This window comes from Lytechinus variegatus, chromosome 8 (assembly GCF_018143015.1).
Source record: "Lytechinus variegatus isolate NC3 chromosome 8, Lvar_3.0, whole genome shotgun sequence".
NCBI lineage: Eukaryota > Metazoa > Echinodermata > Echinoidea > Temnopleuroida > Toxopneustidae > Lytechinus > Lytechinus variegatus.
Genome location: NC_054747.1, coordinates 43422094 through 43432047, shown reverse-complemented (window position 1 = coordinate 43432047; position 9954 = coordinate 43422094).

Below are 9954 nucleotides of genomic sequence, written 5' to 3'. Positions count from 1 at the left end.
GCGCGTCAGTGCGCGCGCAAAATTTAAAAATGCTCAAAATCACTTTTTGATCGAACCGAAATCCATTTCAGGTCATTTTAAGCGTTTCAAAAATTTCCGCGCGTAACCGCCCGCGCGCGCGTTTTGCGCGTGTGCAACTCGTAAATAACGTAAAAACGCCGTTTTCTTACTTGATTCGCAATTCTGAGACATTTCTTGACCATTTCCATCAATTTAGAATCGATTTCAACTAACCATAAGGCCGCACGCGCGCGTCGAAGTTTGAAATCTGTGCGCGCGTCTATAGGGCAAATAACGTAAAAAACATGCAAAAACATGCCCCTTTAAAATCCGCTATAGCTCGTTTAAAAACATGGTGACCCTGTTACACCCACAAATGTAATAATCGCCCACAAATGTAATAACGCCCACAAATGTAATAACACTTTACCCACAAATGTAATAACGCCCACAAATGTAATAACACTTTACCCACAAATGTAATAATTTCACCCACAAATGTAATAATGCTCTTTACCCACAAATGTAATAATTTTTGATCGCCCACAAATGTAATAATGACTTTACCCACAAATGTAATAAATTTAAAGGGATTTTTGGCAAATCCGTTCTGAACTAAAATCGTATAGTAATGCGTTCATTTAGCACAAAGTCTCTTTTCCTGACCCGGTCAATTAAACAAATTATAATATAAATCCAAAGTCTTTATTCCAGACCCGGTTGTTTCAAAAATTATAATATAAATCCAAAGTCTTTATTCCAGACCCGGTTGTTTCGAAAATAATAATATGAGCCCAAAGTCTTTATTCCAGACCCGGTTGTTTAAAAAAAATAATATGAGCCCAAAGTCTTTATTCCAGACCCGGTTGTTTAAAAAATTATAATATAAATCCAAAGTCTTTTTCCAGACCCTGTTGTTTCAAAAATTATAATATAAATCCAAAGTCTTTATTCCAGACCCGGTTGTTTCGAAAATAATAATATGAGCCCAAAGTCTTTATTCCAGACCCGGTTGTTTAAAAAATAATCATATGAGCCAAAAGTCTTTATTCCAGACCCGATTGTTTCAAAAATTATAATATAAATCAAAAGTCTTTATTCCAGACCCGGTTGTTTAGAAAATAATAATATAAGTCCAAAGTCTTTATTCCAGACCCGGTTGTTTCAAAATTTATAATATAAATCCAAAGTCTTTTTCCAGACCCTGTTGTTTAAAAAGTAATCATATGATCCAAAAGTCTTTATTCCACACCCGATTGTTTCAAAAATGATAATATAAGTCCAAAGTCTTTTCTCCAGACCCGGTTGTTTCAAAAATTATAATATAAATCGAAAGTCTTTTTCCAGACCCTGCTGTTTCAAAAATTATAATATAAATCAAAAGTCTTTATTCCAGACCCGGTTGTTCAAAAAATAATAATATAAGTCCAAAGTCTTTATTCCAGACCCGGTTGTTTAAAAAATAATCATATGAGCCAAAAGTCTTTATTCCAGACCCGATTGTTTCAAAAATGATAATATAAGTCCAAAGTCTTTATTCTTTTTCCAGACCCTGTTGTTTGAAAAATCATGATATGAATCCAAAGTCTTTTTTCCAGACCCGGGTGTTTAAAAAAATCATGATATAAATCCAAAGTCTTTTTTCCAGGCCCGGTTATTTAAAAAATTATAATTTTAGTCCCAAATGAGATACATTAATGATATTCCAGTGGAATAAAAATGAGAATTGAGCTTAGTCTTTTCTCCAGACGCTAATGGTAAATTGAAAATCAAGCATAGTCTTTGCTCCAGACCCGGTAACTAAAAGATGAAACTTTATAGTAATGTGTTTATATAGCACAAAAATGCGAAATCTTTTTTTCCAGACCCGGGTAATTAAAAAATTATAATTTAAGTCCAAAGTTTTTTTTTTCCAGACCCATTTATTTCAAAAATTATAATAATTATAAAAAAAAAACAAAGACCCACGATCCTATTTATGTTGAATAACATGGAAATGTAGCGTAGTCTTTCTGTCAGACCCAGTTATAAAAGTCATTAAAAACACAACAACAACACAACAAAGACCCTGCAACCATTAAATGTCAAGTCCTCTTCAGAAAAATGTTGATTTGAATCAATAGAGAAAAATCAGACAAGCACAATGCTGAAAATTTCATCAAAATCGGATGTAAAATAAGAAAGTTATGACATTTCAAAGTTTTGTTTATTTTTAACAAAATAGTTATATGAACGAGCCAGCTACATCCAATCGAGAGAGTCGATGATGTAACTCACTCACTATTTCTTTTGGTTTTCATTGTTTGAATTATACATTATTTCAATTTTTACGAATTTGACGATTAGGACCTCCTTGCCTAAAGCACAAAATGTTAAAATAATAAATTTCCACGTGTTGCAGGGAGGAATAAAACTTCATTTCACATAACAATGACGAGAAAATAAAAATATTTCATATTTCATTTAAGAAAATACAAAAGAAATAGTGAGTGAGTGATGTCATCAGTTCCTCATTTGCATACCGACCGAGATGTGCATATAACTGTTTTGTGAAATGAAGCGAAACATGAAAATGCCATAACTTTCTTATTTTACATCCGATTTTGATGAAATTTTCAGTGTTATGCTTGTTGAATTTTTCTCTTTTTATTCAAATCAAGTTTTTGTTGGGGTGGACTTGTCCTTTAAAAAAAAATAATTTCTTGTATATTCCTTCCTTTTTTCTATGAAAAAACCTAAATAACAAAACATTAAAATACATATGAAAAAAAAACTGAGAAATAAGATATCAGTAAACAATAGGGGGATTACTTTCCGAAAACCATAAAGTTGTTGATTGACGATCTATGATATATTATATAAAAGAAAAACATTCTAACAAGAGGGGATAACCATTCCATTCCATGTTTTTATTTGGCAATAAGTGGCAATAAGTCATGATTGACTATTTTTGCCACCCACTGTATGAGAAGTAGGGTAACAATTTTATTCAGTACTATTTTTATTACTTCTTTTTGTCTCACCTGCATAGCAGAGTGAGACTATAGGCGCTGCTTTTCCGACGGCGACGGCGGCGGCGGCGTTAACATCAAATCTTAACCTAAGGTTAAGTTTTTGAAATGACATAACTTAGAAAGTATAAAAACCTAGTTCATGAAACTTGGCCATAAAGTTAATCAAGTATTACTAAACATCCTAAAAGAGTTTCATGTCACATGACCAAAATCAAAGGTCATTTAGGGTCAATGAACTTAGACCATGTTGGGGGAATCAACATCAAAGTCTTAACCTGAGGTTAAGATTTTGAAATATCATCATAACTTAGAAAATATATAGACATAGTTCATTAAACTTAGACATAAGGTTTATCGAGTATCACCAAACATCCTGCATGAGTTTTACGTCACATGACCAAGGTCAAAGGTCATTTAGGGTCAATGAACTTTGGCCGATTTGGGGGTATCTGATGAATTACAATCAAAACTTAAAAAGGTTTTGGATCTGATTTATGAAACTTGGACATAATAGTAATCAAGTATCACTGAACATCCTGGGCAAGTTTCAGGTCACATGGTCAAGGTCAAAGGTCATTTAGGGTCAATGAACTTTGGCCGAATTTTTTTTTTTGTGAATTACCATCATAACTTTGAAAGTTTATTGATCTGACTTTTGAAACTTGGACATAAGAGTAATAAAGTATCACTGAATATCCTGTGCAAGTTTCAGGTCACATGATCAAGGTCAAAGGTCATGTGAGGTCAATGAATTTTGGCCACATTGGGGGTATTTGTTGAATTACCATCCTATCTCTGTAAGTGTATTGGTCTAGTTCATAAAACGTGGAAATAAGAGTAAACAAGTATCACTTAACATCTTGTGCGAGTTATAGTAGTTTTCAAAGTCAGCACTGCTGCTATTTTGAATCGCGTGATGCAGGTGAGACGGTCAGAGGCATTCCACTTGTTTATTATTATTTCTTGTATATTCATTCCTTTTTTTATGAAAAAAACAAAACCTTTAGATACATATAAAACAAAATACTGAGGAATAAGATATCAGCACACAATATGGGGATTTTTTTTTTTTTTTTTTAAACAAGTGCACACCAAGTTACCAATAATGCACATAGCATTTCCATTTACTTGAAAGTAAAAGAGCATTGTACATTGAATGCGTTGCTCACGGATATAGGTGCCGCGGCCGGGATCGAACCCCGGACTTTCTTTGTATATAGCCAGGCGCCTTAGACCACTCGGCCACGGCACCTCCCCTTCCCGTAAACGATAAGGTTGTTGATCGACGATCTATGAGATATTATCTAAAAGAAAATCATTCTAACAAGAGGGGATAAAGTTTTAACAAGTTCTTCGGTATTTTAAATTTTCAGTGTACCAAGCGCCATTTGTAATATATTCAGCATTTCTTTTTATTAGTTACAATTCCAATAATCTCAGTGGCCTAAGATAGGAAAAAAAAACTGATTTGAAATGACTGAAAGAGAGACAGGCAAAGAAAGAAGGGCCCCCTCCCACACCCGTACCAGAGTTATGGAGTTAGGCTGTCCGTCGGTGGATTCAGGTCCATCAACATCTTGAGGTTTAATCTTTCCAGGGGGCAAACGTGTGTGTGTGTGTTTGAGTTTTGTCAGACGTGTCTAAATCAGATATGATTATTTACGTCTGGGACCGACCTTTAACGTCACCATCCGAAAGACGTGACCAGGGCTCGAACCTCGAACCTCTGCATCAATTTGTAACTTCCCCACATAGCTTGGATTACAGGCGCACGCCACAACGCCCAGTGTGTGTGTGTGTGTGTATTTGAGTTTTGTCAGACGTGTATCAATCAGATATGATTATTTACGTCTGGGACCAACCTTTAACGTCACCATCCGAAAGACGTGACCAGGGCTCGAACCTCGACCCTCTGCATCAATTTGTAACTTCCCCACACCTTGGATTACAGGCGCACGCCACAACGCCCGGTCTTTAAATATGGTGTAGTCTTTGCTCTAGACCCATGCAGTTATTTCAAAATAGGAAATTATTAGAAACGATAAAAACAGACAAACAATATTAACCAAGACGCCACAATATCATTGATGTTGAATAACGTTGTTGTTGTTATTTTGGGTTTTTAAGGCGCGTACCATTCAGATCTGAATATTTACGCCTTTTATTAATTTGACGTTTTTGTGGTATCCAATTCAATTCAATTCAATTTTATTTATTTCACTTCCATCAAACAAAAACAAGTTGTATACCAACTTACGGTATGCCTTATCACAGGGTTTTATAGTTTGGGAGATGCTGGTGTCTAAGTTTTTAGATTAATCTTTTCTTAATTTGTATTCTAAGAGAACTGGATGTGGGGTAAATGCAACTCTCTAAACCCAAGCATTTTAACTGGGTTTAACTTTAAAGATTGGTCTTAGCTTTGATTTTTTTCAATATTTGTTTATCTTATAAATAGCTGGGTCTAGACGAAGGTCTAAGCATAATAATAATGTTATTCAACAAGAATAAGAATATGACAAAGTCTTATGTTTTTAAGATTGTTTGAATTAATTTCTAAATGACTGGGTTTGGAATAGAGACAACGCTCTAAACATGTGCTTTTGTACTTGGTCTTAATTTGGAGGATTGTTGGTTCTTAGATTCGTTGTTGGGGGTTGGGTTTTATTGTTTTTTTTTCTTGAAATAATTGTGTCTGAAGGAAAGTCTACAATCGATCTCCATGTTATTCCACAGTAGTTAGATTATTGGGTATTTGTTTTAGACAATTTTATTTTTAAATAATAACCAAGTCTGGAAAATGGACGTTTTCTTTGCAAAAGCATAATTACAATGTTTTGTAGGGGTCTTAGTATTATTATACAAAAGAATCTGGGTGTCGGGTACAGACATATTTTTTACTGGGTGTAACTTTTGAAAACTGGTTTTAGATTTGATTTTCTTGTTTAATTCATTTCTTAGATAACCTGGTCTAGAGGAAGAGTACGTTTTGCAACTCATGTTATTCCAAGAGAATATGATAGGGTCTTATGTTAGATTTTTTTCGTAATTTTTGTAATAATTAGGTCTGGAATAAAGACAACATTCTAAACCTCTTTTTAAAACATGTTCTTAGGTTCAAGGATTGCTTGGTATTAGATTTGGAGTTATTTATATTTTTACTCTTAGCCTTATTTTGAAAAACAAATGACTGGGTCTAGCTGAAAGACTACGCTATATGTCCATGTTATCCAGCATTAATAAGATTATGGGGTCTTTATACGGTTTTTGTTGTTGTTGTAGTATTGTTATTTACAATTTTTGAATAACAGGGTTTGGAGAAAAGGCTAAGCTCCATTTTCTTTTTTCCACTGGAATATCATTATGGTATCTTAGTTTGGACTTATATTATAATTTTTGAAATAACTGGGTCTGGAAAAAAGACTTTGGACTTACATTATAATTTTTGAAACTACTGCGTCTGGAAAAAGACTTTAGACTTTTGTGCTATATGAAGGCATTACTATAGGGTTTAGTTTTTAGTTTTAAATAACCGGGTCTGGAGAAAAGACTTTGGACTTGTATTATCATTTTTGAAACAATCGGGTCTGGAGTAAAGACTTTGGGCTCATATTATTATTTTGGAAACAACCGGGTCTGGAATAAAGAGTTTGGATTTATATTATAACTTTTTAAATAACCGGGTCTGGAGAAAAGACTTTGGACTTATATTATCATTTTTGAAACAATCGGGTCTGGAATAAAGACTTTGGACTTATAGTATTATTTTTTAAACAACCGGGTCTGGAGTAAAGACTTTGGATTTATATTATAATTTTTGAAACAACAGGGTCTGGAAAAAAGACTTTGGATTTATATTATAATTTTTTAAACAACCGGGTCTGGAGAAAAGACTTTGGACTTATATTATCATTTTTGAAACAATCGGGTCTGGAATAAAAGCTTTAGGCTCATATGATTATTTCTTAAACAACCGGGTCTGGAATAAAGACTTTGTACTTATATTATAATTTTTGAAACAACCGGTCTGGAATAAAGACTTTGTTTTGGCTCATATTATTATTTTTGAAACAACGGGTCTGGAATAAAGACTTTGGGCTCATATAATATTATTTTAAAACAACCGGGTCTGGAATAAAGACTTTGGATTTATATTATAATTTTTGAAACAACCGGGTCTGGAATAAAGACTTTGATTTATATTATAATTTGTATAATTAACCGGGTCTGGATAAAAAACTTTAGGCTATATGATTATTTCTTAAACAACGGGGTCTGGAATAAAGACTTTGTATTATATTATAATTTTTGAAACAACCGGGTCTGAGAATAAAGACTTTGGGCTCATATTATTATTTTTGAAAAACAACCGGGTCTGGAAATAAAGACTTTGGGCTCATATTATTATTTCGAAACAACGGGTCTGGAATAAAGACTTTGGATTTATTATTATGATTTTTTAAAAACCGGGTCCGGAATAAAGACTTTGGATTTATATTATAATTTGTTTTTTAAATAACCGGGTCAGGAAAAGAGACTGCATTTTGTGCTATAAGAACGCATTGCTATACGATTTTAGTTCAGAACGGATTTGCCAAAAATCCCTTCAAATTTATTACATTTGTGGGTAAAGTCATTATTACATTGTGGGCGATCAAAAATTATTACATTTTGGGTAAAAGTGCATTATTACATTTGTGGGTGAAAATTATTACATTTGGGGTAAAGTGTTATTTCATTTGTGGTCGTTATTACATTTGTGGGTAAATGTGTTATTACATTTGTGGGCGTTATTACATTTGTGGGTGCAAAGACCCCCCAATTTTTTTTTACATTTTCTGAAAGCCTATGAGTTGAATAATTTGAATTCATGAAAAAATGCAGGGGTCGGGTAGTGGGACGTCGTCATATTCTCATGTGAACTCAAAATATCATTATTTCAATTATGGACGTCATGTTTTTACATTTAATCAAGACTATCTCGCTTATTGTGGGTCGATTTTCACCGGGATTTCCGTTATGTTGTAGCTGAGACAATGCTTCTACAGAACAATAGCCTTTATTTTTCATTTTGAGAAGTGCATTATGGTCTAATCCTACGATAAACGGAGGCTTGCCATTTTTTCACATTTTGGGTGTATTGTCTATGGGATATGACCTTTTTCTAATCTTGATTCTACATTCCCGCATTTTTTGAGCAACAGCTCCGTTATTTCTGCTCGATTTTCGCCCAGCTTCAAGTATGTTGTAGCTGAGAAAATTTTCTATCGTAAATGTGTATTTATTTTTAATCAGATGTCAGAAACATATCAAAATTTCAACTGGAGATATGATTTAGGAATCCCATTTTCCATCTACGTGTTATGTCTATGGACTATATTCTGGTCCATCGGTAAAGCACTGGTCTCACATTCTCATGGTCCATGGTTCGACTCCCGGCGACGGTGGTGGCATTTTTTTTTTATTTATTTTTTTTTTTTACATTTTTTGCACGTTTATATTACCATCTCCATCGACTACGTTTACACATACAGTTACAAACAATGCCATAACTGCGTTATTTTGCCTGTTATGTATATTGCAATGCAGTATACCATAGTTAATGTACAACCCTATTGCAAATCTCATTCGTTAACGTGTTAGTACACCTTTTGGGTCAAACTGTTTGTGATACTCCAATTTCAAATGGTCCCATATCTATATTACTCTTCTTCCCAGACATTATCTTCTTTATGACATTTAATTCGACGTCCCCCCAACAGATTCTTTTACTAAAAAAAGGGACAGACCACCTAATTCGTCCTCTGACGAATTACAATTCTCGTTATTCTTTTTTTGGTACCCACTTTTTTGTGCAGTCGAGTTTCTCAGAACTGGCTAAATCATTTTTCGTCAAATTTTCAGGAATCATTAGTCATAACAGATCTCGGATTTGTAGTCATTTTCAAGTTCATCGGGTCATCGTGACGTCATCCCGGCGCCATTTTGTAAAAATCATCTCATGATCATATCTTCATAACAGAATGCCATTTCTTATTCATATTTAGCATGATGAATATTCATATCAATCTGAACAATACCAAAATTTTAAAACGCGCGCATTCGCGTACGTCTGCGCGTCAGTGCGCGCGCAAAATTTAAAAATGCTCAAAATCACTTTTTGATCGAACCGAAATCCATTTCAGGTCATTTTAAGCGTTTCAAAAATTTCCGCGCGTAACCGCCCGCGCGCGCTTTTTGCGCGTGTGCAACGTAAAAACGCCGTTTTTCTTACTTGATTCGCAATTCTGAGACATTTCTTGACCATTTCCATCATTTTAGAATCGATTTCAACTAACCAAAAGGCCGCACGCGCGCGTCGAAGTTTGAAATCTGTGCGCGCGTCTATAGGGCAAATAACGTAAAAACATGCAAAAACATGCCCCTTTAAAATCCGCTATAGCTCGTTTAAAAACATGGTGACCCCCATTTTTTTACATTTTCTGAAAGCCTATGAGTTGAAAATTTGAATTCATGAAAAAAATGGGGGTCGGGTAGTGGGAACGTCGTCATATTCTCATGTGAACTCAAAATTTTTTATTTTTTTCAATTATGACGTCATGTTTTTTACATTTAATCAAGACTAATCTCGTTATTGTTGGTCGATTTTCACGGGATTTCAGTATGTTGTAGCTGAGGGACAATGCTTCTACAGAACAATAGCCTTTATTTTTCATTTTGAGAAGTGCATTATGGTCTAATCTTACGATATAAACGGAGGCTTGCCATTTTTTTCACATTTGGGTGTATTGTCTATGGGATTATGACCTTTTTCTAATTCTTGATTCTACATTCCCGCATTTTTTTGAGCAACAGCTCCGTTATTTCTGCTCAATTTTCGCCCAGCTTCAAGTATGTTGTAGCTGAGAAAAGTTTCTATCGTAAATGTGTATTTATTTTT